This window comes from Balaenoptera ricei, chromosome 11 (assembly GCF_028023285.1).
Source record: "Balaenoptera ricei isolate mBalRic1 chromosome 11, mBalRic1.hap2, whole genome shotgun sequence".
NCBI classification, from domain to species: Eukaryota; Metazoa; Chordata; class Mammalia; order Artiodactyla; family Balaenopteridae; genus Balaenoptera; species Balaenoptera ricei.
Genome location: NC_082649.1, coordinates 21,950,216 through 21,969,427, shown reverse-complemented (window position 1 = coordinate 21,969,427; position 19,212 = coordinate 21,950,216). Strand labels below are relative to the sequence as shown.

Sequence of the window (19,212 nt, the reverse complement as noted above, 5' to 3'; positions counted from 1 at the left end):
CCTAAGTTTTATATTGTCTATATCTCTGTGTCAAACATCGTTCTTAACGTGTATACATTTGCTGAATTCTTACCTTCTTTTTTCCTTTTGCATGCCTTTACCTGCCACATAGCTCCAATATCAATATTGGAAAGCACAGTTCTCTTTTGTAAGATATTGCTTTTTCACAGTAAGAGTAGCAAAAGGTGTGGTGAAGTCCTTCGAAGTGCTCCAGTTCATGTTATGTTTCAAGACCGATAAGCACCATCATTTCCCAATTGCAGATTTGAAACTGAGAAGTATCTCCTATAACGAAGTTGAAGAAGCTCCTAGAAGTGAAGTGGTTTGGCTACCTATTTCAAGGGTCCAGAGGCTCAGAAAGTTTTTCGTGTCTTGGCACAGCATGTAAACTTCTGTGCATATTTCAGGCGAGAGAAAGTAAAAGAACTTGATAGAAATTCTGAGAAATAGTCCCGAGACTCTAGCATTCGTCAAAAATTCTTGAGAAATGCATTGGTGAAACAGGAAAGTGACATCTACTTCAAATACTATCAGAATCAGCACTGTGTCGTAATTGGCTCTGTGGCTTAGTTGGTGAAAGCGCCTGTCTAGTAAACAGGAGATCCTGGGTTCGAATCCCAGCGGGGCCTTAGGAGGCAATGTTTTAAATATGACAAGTACAAATTGGAATTAACTGGAGTTGATATGCGTTGAAGTCCTAGGGAGGAGAGAGGACAGCATTAGTCCCCTTGCTTACAAAATAAATATAATATCAACAACTCTCCCAAGAGCGTTGAAAGGTGCTAAAAACCCAGAATACTTGCCCTGAAATCATGAGATGAAGATTAGAATTGCCTAGAGTGATTGCTTCTTGGTCTTTCCTTTACCTTTTAGATCAGGTGTCAGACATTGCCAGTTCGGTTTTGTGTGACCTCTTCAATTATTTTTGCCTCCTAGAACTTTTAACACAACGGAGACGTTCGTTTTTCTTGATTGATTCATTGAATGGTCAACCTCTCCCCTCAGATCCCCCCAGTTTTGCGCCCGATAACCTTTTGGCACATTGAACAGCGCCTTAGAGCCATGCTTCTCAAAATTTTGTGAGCGCATGAATGACCTGGTATGGTCCATTACAGTGAGGATTTTAGATTACTACATCTGCAACAGGGCCTGAAAGTCACCATTTCTACAGTCTCCCAGATGAGTGACATCTACATTACTGTTACGTGGACCATACAGTGTGAGGCAAGGCTACTGAATTGGTGATCTAGTTTCAATGGGTGTGCTTTCAATTTCTGCACTTTCATATGTTTACAGCTATTTTCCACACCCATTACTTAATCTGGAGTTGTTTTCACCCATTTGCCTTTAGTCAAATCTAATCCAAAACAAATAAAAGAACAAGAAAAAAATTCTAATATAAATTAGAGTAGTGTAAACCAAGTAGTGTTATAACCGTTTCCTCTTTTTTTGTTTTTAGTTTATTTTTACTGGAGTGTAGTTGCTTTACAATGTTGTGTCTGTTTCCGCTGTACAGCAAAGTGAATCAGTTATACGTACACATATATCCCCTCTTTTTCAGATTTCCTTCCCACTTAGGTCACCACAAGCATTGAGCAGAGTTCCCTGTGCTATATGGTAGGTTCTCATTAGTTATGTCTTTTATACATAGTCGTGTATATATGTCAATCCCAATCTCCCAATTCATCTCACTCCCCCTTCCCACCTTGGTATCCATAACTTTGCTGCCTACATCTTTGTCTCTATTTCTGCCTTGCAAGTAAGTTCATCTGTACCGGAAAATGAACGACCATTTATCTCTGTGGTTTCATTTGGCAATTTTAAAAGTAATTAACTGATTTCATGCAAACTTATTATAATACTCAGTGCATGTGCCCTTTGCTACCTCAGGCTTGCATACTTTTTCAGGACATCTGGTAGGGTCAGGATTGGCCACGTTGGGGGCTACTCATTACTTGCTTAACAATAAACTTCTAATCAAATTATTGGAAAATAATAAATCATCATTTATGCTGCCAACTCGATATCAGGGAAAAAACGGACTCCAATCTTGCTAGCTGGGAAATACTGTCTCTCTTCTCTGTTTCCTGCAGCCTTGTGACCAATCCAAGTGTGAGTTGCTGAGAGCAGGAGTTTTCAGCTTTGCTCTTTGTCAGACGTGCTGATGCAGAGCTGTCCTATCACGAATTTCTCACAGAGAATTCGAGGAAAGACCATGGTTTTGCTGCCGAGCACCTTCCTGATCCTTGAGGTAAAAGCTGGGAAGTGGACAAATACAGTGACGAAGGGCAGGTGAAGTGAGGAGAAAAATAAAGTATAGGCTAGTACGTCAGCTGTTGCACAGATTGACATGGCTCGAAGCACAGGCGTTCCAGGGCAGTGTGAGTGACACTGGATAAGAAGTTGACTGACGACTCCCACCTCAACCTACTCGGCACAAAGTCCGGTCCCATGAATTCCCAAACACTACTCCTTTCGTCACTCCCTCCTGGGGCACAGCCCACCCCGCCCCGCTCAGCAGTCTCCTCCAGACAAGCATGCCCTCTCGGTAGTTTGGGGGTCTTCAGGGCTCTGTGTGTTATGTCCTGGGTCCTACGATGAGCAAGAGAGATGGAAATGAAAGTCACAGGGTACTATCGGGTAGTTCCTTGTAATCACATGCCCTAGGAGCCTGAGGTTACCCTGCCTGATGTTGGGGAAGGAATTTGGACTCTGCTTTTGAGTTACGTTTGGTTAGGAGTCGTAGAGTTCCTATATTCTTGTTTTAGCACGTTTTTCAAAAGGAGGGAAAGCAAGGTGAGTGAGTGAAAATATACTAAAAGAGAAATACTCAAAATTATTAGACTTGGGGAGCACCAAACAAATGCCGTTTTATTGGACTTGTAAAACGCGATGTGCGTGCGACGTTTCCGTGGTGTAGTGGTCAGCACGTTCGCCTTACACGCGAAAGGTCCCCGGTTCGAAACCGGGCGGAAACAGCTCTCTGCCTAGGCTTTTGACACTTTACCCACAAGTGCAACTACTTCCGTACTACCTTGCTGCCCTCTCTAAGGTGCCCGACCTCAAAACAAAGGGCTTCCAACCTATCCTCACAGCAGCAGTGCTCAGACCTACATCTTGTTAAAGTACTTACTGTATTTTCACGTATCTGTAGGTTCCTCAGACTCCAACACCTTTTACAGTGTGTGAATTATGAGTATGTCCTTCCAGTCTGTGCCTAGTGTTTTTCTCTCCTAATGGACTTTTGAGGAAAAACGTGTTCAGTTTTGGGGGGGATACAGTGTAGCAATCTTTCTTGTATGCTTAGTCCTTATTATGTCCTGTCTAACATATAGTTGCTCATCTCAAAGGCGTGGAGTATTTTGCTAAATTTTCTTCAACAGACCTTACTGTTTTCACTTTCACCGTATAGGCAAATGATTTGAAATGCAAGCAAATGGCCAGGAAGCAGCTGAGGTGTGCTTACCGCAATTAGAATTGAATAAGTGAATGAATGCCATCAGACAAACAAGGATGTAAAACAAACAAACGAAAAACAAAAGGTGATGTTTCCAGATGTCTTCCATCTCTGGCATTTTCTTTTTTCCTTGCCAGAAACATTTTCAGAAACCTTCAGTATAAAATTTGTGTGTGGAGAAGGTGGAAAGGAATGGAGGAGAGGGCGGAGGAAATGAATCAGAAACGTTTCCCGTCCCCAGAAACTGCACGGGGATTTCGTGTCCGGCAGAGGCCGTTGCTTAACCTCACTGTCCTTTCCTTTTTCTCCTAGTTCCCGGGGTCCGCGTTCGTACCCCCGTCAGTACCCTCAGGGACTCGGTCTGCAGCCCGCCTTGATCCGGGTCTCTCTGCTCAGGTGCTTCCACAACGCGGTCAAGGCCAAGCCGCCCCTTCTCCGGAAGCCCAGGCTGCGCGCCGGGATCCGTAGGCCGACTGGCCTGAGCCACCCAGGCTTGCCTGCGAGGGGTGGCCGCTCGCTGCCACGAGTTGTCCTTTGGGCGCAGAGACCTGTCGCTTGCGTGGGTTCAAAAGGCAGTTGCCTTGTAGGCACAGAACAGTCCCGGCCGGGCTCGGAAAGGGGTGACGGTGGGTTTACCGGCGTGTGTGTTTAGAGACAAGTCTGTGGGACAGACGTACGCGGAATGGGGCGCGGGGGCCCTCGGAGGCAGGGTACCGAGGCCGGCAGGGGCTCCTCTCGGACGCTTCAGGGGCTCGGCATCCCGCTCAACTCAAGGTGCGTGCCCGGCGGGCGGAGATGGCCCGCGTTGCCACCAGGAAGCCCGCCTCTTCCCGGAGTCAGGGCCATGAACAGCGCACTCTGGATTTGCCGGGCTGTGTGAGGGATTTCTCAGAAGAGAGAAAGGACAGGGGGAAATGTCCTGATAGTATATTGAGCTGGTGGTGTGTGTGTTTTAGACACCGATTTTCTTATTTACAAAAACACATGAAGTACCGCATACAGTATTTCTACTTGATGGTTATGGAAGAAATGTTCACATATTAAGATATGGGGAAGTCATTATGGCTTACATATGATTTAACTAAAACTTAACCCTGACTAGAACAGCCTGTTTTGCGACCTATTAAACATACCTTTTACATCTGCTTTAACCATTAAAAAAAACCAAAAACCATACCATTACATCTGCTTTAACCATTTAACTTTTACCATTACCAGAAGTAAAAATGTCTATTTTAAAGATGGAGATTAAACGCCTCCCTTCCTGGGACGCCAGTGCCAGTAGTACTGCCTCTCTACAGGGACCCTGGCTCTTGTCCCTCGTGGACTAAGGGGAGTCACATGATCTGAATGCCTGGGAGTTTTCTCAAATGTTTGGGGGGATTTTAGCTGGCTTTTGCTTAGATTAGGTCAGACTAGATCTCAGATTCTGTGAACTTTGAGAGGACAAAAGTATGACAGACAGAAAGCAGTGTTTCTAAAAGAGTTGCCTATGACCTAAACATCTGATGGCTATTTTATTATGTGGCCCTGAAGATTCTGGCCTGAAATCCTCTCCATGGCCACTCCTATGTCTTCAGCTTCATTTCGTACCTCACTGCCCCCTCTCTCCCAACCACACTGTCCTACTTGCAAGCAGTTCCTCTTATTTCCCAGGGGTGTGTGCACATATTATTCGTTCTACCTCAAATACTTCTCTATACCTAGTGAACATCTCCTCAACCTTGAAACTTGACCTCCACCATTACTCCTTCAGATAAAACTTTCTAAGTAAATCTTCACATTTCTGTTAGCACTGTACACCTCTCTTTCACGGCAAAAGCCAGTTTGGTGAAAGATGGCAAAGCTGGGATGAGAAAGCATTGCATTCTGGATTCCAAGTTTGTGCCGTCAAGAACATTACCATACCGTGTCTCTCTCTCAACATCCAAGATCCTTCTCTCGAGGCAGTTGTACATTTTGAGGCGTCTCTTTTGCCCAATTTGAAAACTAAAATAAACATACAACCAAATTGTCTAAAAAGAGCATGTCTGTCTGTTTGAAATGTATGTGGTATTAAATCAGTTCCTAACTTCCCACATTCTGTGTCAAATTTGATTTCTGGAATGTGTGTACCTTTACTGAATGACTGAATTCTTGCCTCTTTTTGCCTTTACCGTTGACTTTTGCATGCTTTTATCCGATGCATGGTTCATCACAGAATTTGCCCATGATTCTCCCTCTTAGTGAGGCTTACTCTTTTAACAGTAAGAGGAAAAGATGTGATTCTTACAGCCGAATGCATTTCCAAACCAAATAAATGTGCACTACTTTATAACACTTAATTAAAGAGAATACAGGGCAGTCATTAGTCATCCGCGCACACATCCTCAGGGTCCAATAGCAGTACATAAGAATATATGACGCGGGTGGAAGCATGGCAGATCAACAGATTGATTGCAAAAATTAGCAAAGAGCACTCGCAGGCGAAAACTTGCTTTCAGGGAATGACATGCTTGCTATCACGTATGGAATGTTCTAAGGGTTACAATTCTTATGATTTTAAATATAGAAATTGAAAACAACGTTGTATTCTGTACATTCACCGCAAATTACATGAATCTGTCGGAGTCAAAGGTTTTGCGGTTATTTCTATCCTCATTCCGGAACCAGCGACTTCGTAGGTCTCATTTAATTAAATAGGCATACTTAAGCGCTTGTTTCGCGTGGGGGCCAGTGGCGCAATGGATAACGCGTCTGACTACGGATCAGAAGAGTCTAGGTTCGACTCCTGGCTGGCTCGGAGCCCTTTTGACACCCAATCGCCTTGCAATCGACACGCCGGCCAGTTCTTCAAACTTTCTCGGATCACAATGACGTGCTGGGAAAAGCTCCCTCACCTTGCTTCTTGTTGCCCCGCAGGGCAATCAATCCCGCCTCTTGCGCAACGCGGAAGGACCCTTCAAAGGCGATCACAGGAACGCTCACAGTCTAACGTTTTCTGGTTTCAATCTCATACCGCAAATATGGAGAAAGGATCACACAGAGACACCTATACACAGATTCAAATCAAAGAGGCGTTAAGAAAACAGAAGAGGAGGAGGAAGAACAAGAAGAAAGAAAGAAACAATGTGGATCTACGAGTGTCTTCACCAGTATTAGCCTCACTGGTTTACCCCTCAACCCCTTCCGAATAGAAAGACAAGAGGCTTTGACTGAGGCAATGGTAAATCCAGAAAGGCCGGGCTTGTGCGGACCGGATATCGGAGCTGGTCCTGACCACCACGCACTCAAGATTCCAGGCCGCAGCTTGCTTCCCAGCACCGCGGCTTCCAGAAGAGCGCTGGTTCGACAGTTCCAAAACGAAGGGTTAACGTGAGTGACGTGTTGATTTTATTTATTTATTTATTTATTGTTTTTTCTTTTCTTTAAGTAACCTGAGCTTTCTAAGTCTCGGCTAGAGACGTGTAACCACCTTGGGTGGTAAGGAGTAAAAGCGACCGTGGCCAGTACGGGGATCGAACCCGCGACCTTGGCGTTATTAGCACCACGCTCTAACCAACTGAGCTAACCGGCCGCGACACAACAGGCCCTTTCGCTTAAAACTTTTAACCACCATTTCCCGCAGTACCTCTTCGGGCAAAGACAAACGTTTACTTTTCACGGTCCTCGGATACCTAGCTGCTCCATGTGTAACCCACCAAAGATCTGCTGTGCCCTCTACACAGAAAGCCAAACTCGGACAGCAGCCCTTTGTCCAAAAGGAAGCCTTGGGTTGCACGGCGCCAAGCAAGGGACTGCGAGACAAGTCTCACGTCCACTCCGCCTTCGTCTTTGAGATACGGGTGTTTTTAAAGGGGGGTGGGGGGTGGGGAACAAAGAAGCTGGCATTGACCACCGACTTCTGACATTTCGGAATCATTGCTTCAGGAGTCAGGATGTTTCCGGTTTACCATTCTCTGGCCAGGTGGTCCACGGCTCGGGGATCTCTTAGCTCAACTTGCCCTGCAGAAACAAACTGACGTTGGACGTTAGTGATGATATCTATAACAGCAATTTTACTACATTAACGATGTTATCAACAACAGCAATTTTAGTCTGACTCTGGTTGATTAGTGCTCAATTGGCACAGAATTGAGGTCAGAGGGGTCAAGAAAGGACGGCCTGGCAGACCAGTGGGCATTTCCCCCTCTCCGTCGTCCCTCGGTTTCTGTCGGTCAAACACTGCCCCGGCACAGAATGGGCAGCTGCCAGAGCTCAAGGGCACCGAATCCCGGTTACTTTTCTGCGATCATGTTCTGGCACCTAAGAGATGGTGATCACAGAACTTCCTAAGGTCACATAACCCACATAGGACAAAATCGAGCAATTTTCAGAAATCTACTGTACCCGGACGCTGCCTAAAATGTCTGTCCTGCCTTTGGAAAGGAATTCTTCGCTTAAAGGTAGTATTTGCCTGGTGTGACTCATTGACTTTAGTATTATTGGTTTTAATACAAAAGCGCAGTAACCCCGATCATTTCCTGGAAGAGAGAAGCAATTCAACGTGGCCGAACCTGGGCTAGCCAGAAAGTCTCTTCTCTCTTAGACACACCAGCGGGGGGTGGGGGGGGGGGGGGTGGGGGAGAATAAGCACAAGCAAGGGAAGCGCAGTTTCCGTAGTGTAGTGGTTATCACGTTCGCCTCACACGCGAAAGGTGCCCGGTTCGAAACCGGGCGGAAACATCTCACCTCTCCGGAGTTTGCTTTTTGAAGCATCCTCCTGAACCTCTCAGGAACCTTCCGAGAAACCAGGTAGGCGGCTGGTTACGAACGGCTCCCGAACGCCAACCAAGTCTCACCCGGAAACCTGGGGGACTCCGCGAGCATCGACAATCGGACCCGTCGGAATATCCTTCAGGCACCATATTCCGTCTTGTATGACAGAGCCTGCACTCACTCCTAGTTCAGGGGCTGACTGCCAGCCATTTACACAACAGCACATACTTCCATGGATTCCCCCGGCCGTTGGCCGCAGCTTCCTCCAAAAACGTCGGCTTCCTCTTTCACGTCCAGGAATACGACTGAAAACCAGTGTGCCTTCTTTCCCTTTGGCTTTCTATCAAGAGAAAGCGTCTCATTCTGTTTATTAAGGGTGGAAAGCAACAACAATAACCAAATTCTCCTGAGAGAAGCTACACTTGGAACTTAACCTTTTAAAGGGGTTGGGGGTTGGGGGCGGGGAGGGAGAGAGGGCCCAAGAGGAACGAAAGAAGAGAAGAACGCCCCGATCCTCGGTGGCCGGTTAGCTCAGTTGGTTAGAGCGTGGTGCTAATAACGCCAAGGTCGCGGGTTCGATCCCCGTACTGGCCACTTCTTTCGGTCCCCGCTGCAGGGACTCTCACCTGCTAACTCTTCTCAGAGGAAACTTCTTGCTTCTTAACCTACACACGACTGCGAGGAGTGCAGAGTCCTCTCTATTAATAACACGTTCCAAATCCACCTCCCTCGCATACCTTTTATCCACTCCTTAGCCAACTCGGCTCTCGTCCTACCACAACGTGAACATTCTTCCCGGCAGGCAGTGTTCTCTTTCCTCCGGGACCAGTGGCTGAGGACAGAGAGACGTGCAGGGCCAGAGGGCACAAGAGTGGCAGCTCGACCTAACACGAAAACTGGGCGGGAAAAGGTGGAAAAGATTACTCGCAACCTTTTGTTACAAGCTTATTCGCTTTTAAATTCTCTTTCCAAAGTAGTTGCGCAATCAACGTCCTGTCTCAAATCCTCAAGAGATACAAAGTAAAGAGGCGTTCTTCAAAGGTCGTTCTTTCCACGTCTCTGACGACTCTTTCAGAGGAACTGACAGCCGAGATTGCCCTGTGAGGAAGGACCACACCAGGTGGACTGGTTCAGGATACTTCCTGTTCCCTCCATGTCGGCAGCACTTTGAACACTTTGAGCAAGAAACACAAAACACAGACTTCTCTTTTCTTTTCTTTTCTTTTTTTCTTTTCTTTTCTTTTCTTTTTTTTTTTCTTTTAAGGACAGGAATCGAATCTGGATTCCTTAGACAGACGTGCATCTCATATCGTTGCTTCTGACTTGAAAGGACAGTTCAGTATCATGGTAACTTCTCTGATCTTTGTGGGAAGTCCTTCCCCAGACTTGTACAGTTTCCCTACCTGCGTGCGCTGACCAGTGCTAAGCTCCACGTGGAGTGCTTTCTGGAGGTTTCCCTTCTCACGGCTCTCTCCTTTCCGGTACTCTGTCCTGCCAGCTCTAGCTGCCTTGGTCTCCTGGACTATCCGCCCCGTCACTTCAACTCAGGGAGTTCACCAGCCTCCGCCTGGGTTCCTGTTGCATGCACTGGGGCCTGGAAACTCTCTCAGGGCAGTAAGGACTAGGGTGCCGTCCTAGATCTCACCTCATTCCCAGCAAAATCGCTCATTCCTTTTTTTCTGTCAGGGAGTACCATCCTTCTTTGCCTGATGTTTGGTGTCTTGAAAACTGTTTCGTCTATTTTGTCAGGTTTTGCTTCTTTCAAGCAGGAGGGTGTATCTGATCCTTGAGATTTCGTCTTAGCTGGAAACAGGACTTTCTGCCCTTTGGAGGACGAAGGGGGAAAGCTGAGTCCTCTTCGGTGTGTGCTGCGGGTTGCAGGCTCCGGGGGAGCAGAGAGGGGCGGGCTGGTTAGTGCAGCGGCCTGTCTCAGGGCAGTTGGCATTGCCTTTCTGGGAAACGTGGGGCCTCATGTTGCGTGTGGCAAGCAGTGTGCACAGGTATTGCACTGGGCCTCCAGGCTCCAACTGGGCCAACCTGTCTGGAGGGCTCAGGCTACAAGGCCTCAGCGCCGGTCAGATGGTCTCCTCTGGTGTGTGAGTGTGATGTGTGTGTGTGTTGGGGGGCGGTGGGGGGGGGGGGTGGGCCAGGGCTGTTTGCGGGAGAGGAGGGCTCTTGTGTGAGAGCAGGACTGAGTCCAGGAGTGCTGAGGGGCCGAGGCCGCCAAAACGGGCATTCGGATCTCTGTCCGGCTGGCGGGCTGAAGGTGGGAGTTTTCTGATGAGGGGGTGGGAGCCTTGGAGGGCGTGGGATCCGGGCGCTCTTTCCTTACCGCCGCCCCGCTGTCGCCCGCGGGGCATCGGAACACCTACGTGCTCCGTCAGTGCCTCCCCGTGGGTGAATTCCGGTCGTCCTCTCGGTGGCCTGGTGATGACTGCCACTTAGCACAGCCTCAGAGGCTGAGACTGGATGAATCAGTGGGACCCGCCCAGCACCTGAGTCCACCGGGATGACCCCGCTCCGTCCTTCCTTCCCTTGCTGCCTCTAGTCCCCTTTCTTTCTCTCTCTCTCCCCACACACACGCCCGTCTCTCCTTTCCATTAGGTTACTACTTCTCTGTGGTACCCTTTTCCCAATACTTTATTGAAGTATATTTTTAAATGAAAAGAGTTTATGTGTAGTTTGAGCTGATAAACTTTACCGATGTATCCTACTCCCATGTGACCACCACCCAGCTGGAGACTGAGAACATTCCCATTAGTCCAGAAAATCGCCTTATGCCCCCTTACCAGTCAATATTGCATCCTGCAAGCTAATCGCTGTCTGATGTCTAGCACCAGACAGTTTGCCTGCTCTTGAACTTCATAGAAGTGGAATCATACAGCATATCCTATTGTGAGGCATTTTGGGGGTCCAGCATGATATTTTTGAGAGTGATCTGAGTCCTTACACGTGCAATGTCACCGAACTTTGTTCCTCTTATTGCTGGGAAGTTTATTCTTTCGATTCTATAGACAAACCAAAATGTATCTGCATATACGCGGACACATGACATAGCTCATGATGTTCATAGTGGGAAAAAAGGAGCTCAGCGTGACGGCCTGTCAGCAGAGTGGCGCAGCGGGAGCGTGCTGGGCCCATAACCCAGAGGTCGATGGATCGAAACCATCCTCTGCTAAGCTTCCTTCTTCTAACGCCCAGTTCTTTTCTCCTGGATCGCAGGCACAACATAGCATGAAGAAATCTCGTCAACTTACAGATGCACCTTCTTCTTCGACCACCTCTAGAATCCATTGCCAGCCCCTACCTAATCGTTGTAAACCAGTTAGCGTTTTCCTTTCCCCTCCTTTTCCTTTTCTTTTCTTTTCTTTTCTTTTTTTCTTTTTTCTTTTGCCAGTTGGGAGGGGGGGACGGAGGTGGGGAACAATCCATCCTCCTCACTCATTTCAAAAGAGAGGCGAATCTCTAGCCCTTCTCACTCGAGAATAGTTAAAAAATTTACCGTTCGTTTCCAATGGATCAGTATTATTTCTTCCAGGAAATAAAATACACACTTCACTCCAGTTAGGGTTTTATATTTTCTTTACACTCGAAAGAAAAACATTTTTTCCTGATTTCTGCCCGATGACTATGTCACATTTTTACTTGGGCGCGAGTCTCCTACCCTTTGTCGCCTCTTTTTTCGCTCCTATGCATGATTTATCAAATTTAGATCAAGTTAATGCGAATGTTTTGTGAATTCTTTTTGAAAGCAATACATGTTGCAATTACCATGAAGACACCATTCGCGTGCACTCTACGGGGAAAACAGAAGCAAAGGAGTTAAATGTGAAATGGCAGGAGAAAATGAAATGAATGTGTTAAAATAAAAAGATCTGTGCATCACTATCTAACTGTCAAGCTCAGGGGGGAAAACACACACACACATGGACGTCTTAGGGAAAAAAAATTTTTTCCGTTTTTTGAGGAAAACTTTTTAGTGAAAGTGCTCTTTAATGGGTCCTTACATTATGACAAGGAAGTATAAATTCCTTCAAACAGGAAGCACCCTAAGTAATGAGAATTTTAAAAAATCAAATGGAAAAATAGAAATAAGGTGAAGATGGGGGTAGAGGGACCTGTTCTCTTCCTTTACCTGTTGCTTTGAAGGTGTTCTTATTTGGGCGTCCACTAAACCAACACTCTTCAACTTATTTTGCCTGCTTACCCTCTAAATTGTTCAGAGGAGGGAATAGCCAGGTTCTGACCAAAACTCTGGGTCCTTTGGCTCTGCAACTTGTGCCACCATGTGATGGAAGGGAGGGTTTACGCCTTCAAGACACCTTTCCTATGGGTCCCCAAGAGGTCGAGGCCACATCACTTCCATGTGTGAGATGTGATGAGATAAGCAGTAAATCACGCTCTAAGAGTAGAGAGCAATTGCTCTCAGCCAGCCAAGCAAGAACACTCGAGTATCTGGGAAGGACATGAAATACCTGACCAAAGCGAGCGGGAGGTGGGAGGAACTGAAGCAGGAATGCTGCACGCGCTGCTTTTGGCGTTTGCACCAGGCACTTTTCTTGTTCTGGAAAAGAGGGCAAATGAACTGAATTATAGACTTCGTCCCTGGTGACGGCGGAGTTTACTCCACGGGACCCCGACATTTCCTAGCGAGGGTTCCCTGAGGACTTTGCTGGGCGCGCTGCTCCTCGGCTTTCTTTGCGGTTCCTGGTCTGGCCGAGAGCTCGGATCCTCTTCTGCCTATTCGGAAATAGCGGTCGTCCTAGGAATTGCTGGGGTCGTTTAGTTTTGGAGAGAGCCCGGGATGGAAGAGGCGAGGAGAAAAGAAATGTGAACAGGAAAACTCAGCTCTAGTGTTTAAGGAAGTTGGAAAAAGCGAGAGCACTGTGCCCCAGAGCAGCTCAGCTACAGCGTTGCTACTCTGGAGATAGCCAGATCCAGTAGGAGACAGTGAAACATTTTCCTAAAATGTATCTTCCTGATCGCGCACTGGCTCTCGATGGATGTGAACGGATTCTACTTTCACATTCCCTTGCAAATCATGCCTTTTTATTACTTTTTATACAACATTTTACTGTGGCACGTTACTTCAGGGGTAAAAATATTCCCTGTTGACAAGAAAAAACAAATGGGAATATAGGTGTCTCCAAAGTCTCACCTGTAAACAAGACACAGGGCTGCGTCTCCTTTGTGTATTTTATACAATTTCACAGAGGAGAAAGTGACAAATTCTTCATCTACTTCCAACTACGAACACTACAGTTTTAACGAAAGGGAACATACATATATATCACAGAAAGTTAGTGCTTTAATATTTTTACACTTATTCAGACTCGTAAAAAAATTATTCTCCTTGACTCTCTCAAATAGAAATCCATATTTTGGAAAAATAATTTTTATGTAGTTACTAGAACCCTGCTCACTATCACTCCTACTTATTGCCACCGTTTGTTAAATTTAGATTAACAGTGGAAATGTATTGAAGATTCTACTTTGAATAATGCACCTTAAATAATCATAAAAGCACCTTTTGTAAGCCACACACTTATTCAAAAGTAATCGTCTTTTGGCTAATTTTCAACGAATTCTTCTTATTCCAGCCATAAGAAGTTTTCATCCACAAATGCATGAATTGATGGGAGGAAATATTCCCTGCCTTTTCACCAGAAGATGTCTTACCAATGCAGTTCTACTTTACATATATAACAACTTCCTTATCAAAATTAGCTATTAGTATCTTTTACTGAATGCTCTTACTAAATGTGAAGGTAATTCAAGTCAGAAAAAAAAAAACACTTAAACACAGATTTATAGTCACTGGAAATAACTGAAATTTAGATTTCAGTTAATGTAAATAAATACTTTCTATTGCATAGTGACATGATTGGGTAATTGAGCATAAAAATACATAGTATTAGGATAAAATTCTGTGGCAGAAATAGAATGAGAATATGTTTGTGAGAGAAAACATTCTCGAAATTTTTTAAACTGTAAAACCTCAGTAAGAAGGGCTTTTCGACGGAGGATGAGGGGAGGGGGGGGAAGCGGAAGGGAAGGGGGAGAGGAGGGAGACGGGGAGGAGAGCTGTAAGGCCCAAACTGAGATCTGAGGAACGTGTAGAGAATGAAGACAGGTGAAGTGAGGGCACAGGTGGGGACTAGAGTGTCGCCGGTGAAGAATGAGAAGATTATGGAGCTTGGGGAGAATAGAAAAAAGTTTACCTTGACTGGAAGGCAATGCGAGTACTGAGGAAGGATGACAATTAAGACTGGAGACACGAGCAGGTTAAAAGATTATCAAAGTGTGAAAGGCTCCCAGGAGGAAGGGGGAAAGAACTGGTTCTGTGTGAAAATTCTCTTAAAATGACTGCACTTTGAAGAATGGTACTGTACAGAAAGATGAAAATGTAAGGTTTTCCCAAAGCAAGACTTTTAAAAAGTATTCGAAAGCGCTTTTCCACTGTGGGACGAGATGGCCGAGTGGTTAAGGCGATGGACTGCTAATCCATTGTGCTCTGCACGCGTGGGTTCGAGTCCCACTCTCGTCGATCTTTCTAGGGGTGGGGGCTGTGACATTTGCTCTTTTATGTATCTTGACAAAACAATTGTGCATTGCACAAGTTTCCTGCTTCAGTTCCTCCCACCTCCCGCTCGCTTTGGTCAGGTATTTCATGTCCTTCCCAGATACTCGAGTGTTCTTGCTTGGCTGGCTGAGAGCAATTGCTCTCTACTCTTAGAGCGTGATTTACTGCTTATCTCATCACATCTCACACATGGAAGTGATGTGGCCTCGACCTCTTGGGGACCCATAGGAAAGGTGTCTTGAAGGCGTAAACCCTCCCTTCCATCACATGGTGGCACAAGTTGCAGAGCCAAAGGACCCAGAGTTTTGGTCAGAACCTGGCTATTCCCTCCTCTGAACAATTTAGAGGGTAAGCAGGCAAAATAAGTTGAAGAGTGTTGGTTTAGTGGACGCCCAAATAAGAACACCTTCAAAGCAACAGGTAAAGGAAGAGAACAGGTCCCTCTACCCCCATCTTCACCTTATTTCTATTTTTCCATTTGATTTTTTAAAATTCTCATTACTTAGGGTGCTTCCTGTTTGAAGGAATTTATACTTCCTTGTCATAATGTAAGGACCCATTAAAGAGCACTTTCACTAAAAAGTTTTCCTCAAAAAACGGAAAAAATTTTTTTTCCCTAAGACGTCCATGTGTGTGTGTGTTTTCCCCCCTGAGCTTGACAGTTAGATAGTGATGCACAGATCTTTTTATTTTAACACATTCATTTCATTTTCTCCTGCCATTTCACATTTAACTCCTTTGCTTCTGTTTTCCCCGTAGAGTGCACGCGAATGGTGTCTTCATGGTAATTGCAACATGTATTGCTTTCAAAAAGAATTCACAAAACATTCGCATTAACTTGATCTAAATTTGATAAATCATGCATAGGAGCGAAAAAAGAGGCGACAAAGGGTAGGAGACTCGCGCCCAAGTAAAAATGTGACATAGTCATCGGGCAGAAATCAGGAAAAAATGTTTTTCTTTCGAGTGTAAAGAAAATATAAAACCCTAACTGGAGTGAAGTGTGTATTTTATTTCCTGGAAGAAATAATACTGATCCATTGGAAACGAACGGTAAATTTTTTAACTATTCTCGAGTGAGAAGGGCTAGAGATTCGCCTCTCTTTTGAAATGAGTGAGGAGGATGGATTGTTCCCCACCTCCGTCCCCCCCTCCCAACTGGCAAAAGAAAAAAGAAAAAAAGAAAAGAAAAGAAAAGAAAAGGAAAAGGAGGGGAAAGGAAAACGCTAACTGGTTTACAACGATTAGGTAGGGGCTGGCAATGGATTCTAGAGGTGGTCGAAGAAGAAGGTGCATCTGTAAGTTGACGAGATTTCTTCATGCTATGTTGTGCCTGCGATCCAGGAGAAAAGAACTGGGCGTTAGAAGAAGGAAGCTTAGCAGAGGATGGTTTCGATCCATCGACCTCTGGGTTATGGGCCCAGCACGCTCCCGCTGCGCCACTCTGCTGACAGGCCGTCACGCTGAGCTCCTTTTTTCCCACTATGAACATCATGAGCTATGTCATGTGTCCGCGTATATGCAGATACATTTTGGTTTGTCTATAGAATCGAAAGAATAAACTTCCCAGCAATAAGAGGAACAAAGTTCGGTGACATTGCACGTGTAAGGACTCAGATCACTCTCAAAAATATCATGCTGGACCCCCAAAATGCCTCACAATAGGATATGCTGTATGATTCCACTTCTATGAAGTTCAAGAGCAGGCAAACTGTCTGGTGCTAGACATCAGACAGCGATTAGCTTGCAGGATGCAATATTGACTGGTAAGGGGGCATAAGGCGATTTTCTGGACTAATGGGAATGTTCTCAGTCTCCAGCTGGGTGGTGGTCACATGGGAGTAGGATACATCGGTAAAGTTTATCAGCTCAAACTACACATAAACTCTTTTCATTTAAAAATATACTTCAATAAAGTATTGGGAAAAGGGTACCACAGAGAAGTAGTAACCTAATGGAAAGGAGAGACGGGCGTGTGTGTGGGGAGAGAGAGAGAAAGAAAGGGGACTAGAGGCAGCAAGGGAAGGAAGGACGGAGCGGGGTCATCCCGGTGGACTCAGGTGCTGGGCGGGTCCCACTGATTCATCCAGTCTCAGCCTCTGAGGCTGTGCTAAGTGGCAGTCATCACCAGGCCACCGAGAGGACGACCGGAATTCACCCACGGGGAGGCACTGACGGAGCACGTAGGTGTTCCGATGCCCCGCGGGCGACAGCGGGGCGGCGGTAAGGAAAGAGCGCCCGGATCCCACGCCCTCCAAGGCTCCCACCCCCTCATCAGAAAACTCCCACCTTCAGCCCGCCAGCCGGACAGAGATCCGAATGCCCGTTTTGGCGGCCTCGGCCCCTCAGCACTCCTGGACTCAGTCCTGCTCTCACACAAGAGCCCTCCTCTCCCGCAAACAGCCCTGGCCCACCCCCCCCCCCCCACCGCCCCCCAACACACACACACATCACACTCACACACCAGAGGAGACCATCTGACCGGCGCTGAGGCCTTGTAGCCTGAGCCCTCCAGACAGGTTGGCCCAGTTGGAGCCTGGAGGCCCAGTGCAATACCTGTGCACACTGCTTGCCACACGCAACATGAGGCCCCACGTTTCCCAGAAAGGCAATGCCAACTGCCCTGAGACAGGCCGCTGCACTAACCAGCCCGCCCCTCTCTGCTCCCCCGGAGCCTGCAACCCGCAGCACACACCGAAGAGGACTCAGCTTTCCCCCTTCGTCCTCCAAAGGGCAGAAAGTCCTGTTTCCAGCTAAGACGAAATCTCAAGGATCAGATACACCCTCCTGCTTGAAAGAAGCAAAACCTGACAAAATAGACGAAACAGTTTTCAAGACACCAAACATCAGGCAAAGAAGGATGGTACTCCCTGACAGAAAAAAAGGAATGAGCGATTTTGCTGGGAATGAGGTGAGATCTAGGACGGCACCCTAGTCCTTACTGCCCTGAGAGAGTTTCCAGGCCCCAGTGCATGCAACAGGAACCCAGGCGGAGGCTGGTGAACTCCCTGAGTTGAAGTGACGGGGCGGATAGTCCAGGAGACCAAGGCAGCTAGAGCTGGCAGGACAGAGTACCGGAAAGGAGAGAGCCGTGAGAAGGGAAACCTCCAGAAAGCACTCCACGTGGAGCTTAGCACTGGTCAGCGCACGCAGGTAGGGAAACTGTACAAGTCTGGGGAAGGACTTCCCACAAAGATCAGAGAAGTTACCATGATACTGAACTGTCCTTTCAAGTCAGAAGCAACGATATGAGATGCACGTCTGTCTAAGGAATCCAGATTCGATTCCTGTCCTTAAAAGAAAAAAAAAAAGAAAAGAAAAGAAAAGAAAAAAAGAAAAGAAAAGAAAAGAGAAGTCTGTGTTTTGTGTTTCTTGCTCAAAGTGTTCAAAGTGCTGCCGACATGGAGGGAACAGGAAGTATCCTGAACCAGTCCACCTGGTGTGGTCCTTCCTCACAGGGCAATCTCGGCTGTCAGTTCCTCTGAAAGAGTCGTCAGAGACGTGGAAAGAACGACCTTTGAAGAACGCCTCTTTACTTTGTATCTCTTGAGGATTTGAGACAGGACGTTGATTGCGCAACTACTTTGGAAAGAGAATTTAAAAGCGAATAAGCTTGTAACAAAAGGTTGCGAGTAATCTTTTCCACCTTTTCCCGCCCAGTTTTCGTGTTAGGTCGAGCTGCCACTCTTGTGCCCTCTGGCCCTGCACGTCTCTCTGTCCTCAGCCACTGGTCCCGGAGGAAAGAGAACACTGCCTGCCGGGAAGAATGTTCACGTTGTGGTAGGACGAGAGCCGAGTTGGCTAAGGAGTGGATAAAAGGTATGCGAGGGAGGTGGATTTGGAACGTGTTATTAATAGAGAGGACTCTGCACTCCTCGCAGTCGTGTGTAGGTTAAGAAGCAAGAAGTTTCCTCTGAGAAGAGTTAGCAGGTGAGAGTCCCTGCAGCGGGGACCGAAAGAAGTGGCCAGTACGGGGATCGAACCCGCGACCTTGGCGTTATTAGCACCACGCTCTAACCAACTGAGCTAACGGCCACCGAGGATCGGGGCGTTCTTCTCTTCTTTCGTTCCTCTTGGGCCCTCTCTCCCTCCCCGCCCCCAACCCCCAACCCCTTTAAAAGGTTAAGTTCCAAGTGTAGCTTCTCTCAGGAGAATTTGGTTATTGTTGTTGCTTTCCACCCTTAATAAACAGAATGAGACGCTTTCTCTTGATAGAAAGCCAAAGGGAAAGAAGGCACACTGGTTTTCAGTCGTATTCCTGGACGTGAAAGAGGAAGCCGACGTTTTTGGAGGAAGCTGCGGCCAACGGCCGGGGGAATCCATGGAAGTATGTGCTGTTGTGTAAATGGCTGGCAGTCAGCCCCTGAACTAGGAGTGAGTGCAGGCTCTGTCATACAAGACGGAATATGGTGCCTGAAGGATATTCCGACGGGTA

At 46.7% G+C, this 19,212-nt stretch overlaps 10 non-coding genes across 10 annotated transcripts; 7 read left to right on the top strand and 3 right to left on the bottom strand.

Annotated features, from left to right (window-relative positions):
* Positions 1–555: 555 nt before the first annotated feature.
* On the top strand, positions 556–629 carry TRNAT-AGU (transfer RNA threonine (anticodon AGU)). The gene has a single exon. It is a non-coding gene; the product is annotated as a tRNA-Thr (tRNA).
* A 2,276-nt stretch (positions 630–2,905) lies between these two features.
* Positions 2,906–2,978, top strand: TRNAV-UAC (transfer RNA valine (anticodon UAC)). Its single transcript has one exon. It is a non-coding gene; the product is annotated as a tRNA-Val (tRNA).
* A 3,188-nt stretch (positions 2,979–6,166) lies between these two features.
* TRNAR-ACG (transfer RNA arginine (anticodon ACG)) lies at positions 6,167–6,239 on the top strand. The gene has a single exon. It is a non-coding gene; the product is annotated as a tRNA-Arg (tRNA).
* Positions 6,240–6,939: 700 nt separating this feature from the next.
* On the bottom strand, positions 6,940–7,013 carry TRNAI-AAU (transfer RNA isoleucine (anticodon AAU)). The gene has a single exon. It is a non-coding gene; the product is annotated as a tRNA-Ile (tRNA).
* Positions 7,014–8,088: 1,075 nt separating this feature from the next.
* TRNAV-CAC (transfer RNA valine (anticodon CAC)) lies at positions 8,089–8,161 on the top strand. Its single transcript has one exon. It is a non-coding gene; the product is annotated as a tRNA-Val (tRNA).
* Positions 8,162–8,714: 553 nt separating this feature from the next.
* TRNAI-AAU (transfer RNA isoleucine (anticodon AAU)) lies at positions 8,715–8,788 on the top strand. Its single transcript has one exon. It is a non-coding gene; the product is annotated as a tRNA-Ile (tRNA).
* Positions 8,789–11,300: 2,512 nt separating this feature from the next.
* TRNAM-CAU (transfer RNA methionine (anticodon CAU)) lies at positions 11,301–11,372 on the top strand. Its single transcript has one exon. It is a non-coding gene; the product is annotated as a tRNA-Met (tRNA).
* Positions 11,373–14,659: 3,287 nt separating this feature from the next.
* On the top strand, positions 14,660–14,741 carry TRNAS-GCU (transfer RNA serine (anticodon GCU)). Its single transcript has one exon. It is a non-coding gene; the product is annotated as a tRNA-Ser (tRNA).
* Positions 14,742–16,154: 1,413 nt separating this feature from the next.
* Positions 16,155–16,226, bottom strand: TRNAM-CAU (transfer RNA methionine (anticodon CAU)). Its single transcript has one exon. It is a non-coding gene; the product is annotated as a tRNA-Met (tRNA).
* A 2,511-nt stretch (positions 16,227–18,737) lies between these two features.
* TRNAI-AAU (transfer RNA isoleucine (anticodon AAU)) lies at positions 18,738–18,814 on the bottom strand. The gene has a single exon. It is a non-coding gene; the product is annotated as a tRNA-Ile (tRNA).
* Between the last annotated feature and the right edge of the window lie 398 nt (positions 18,815–19,212).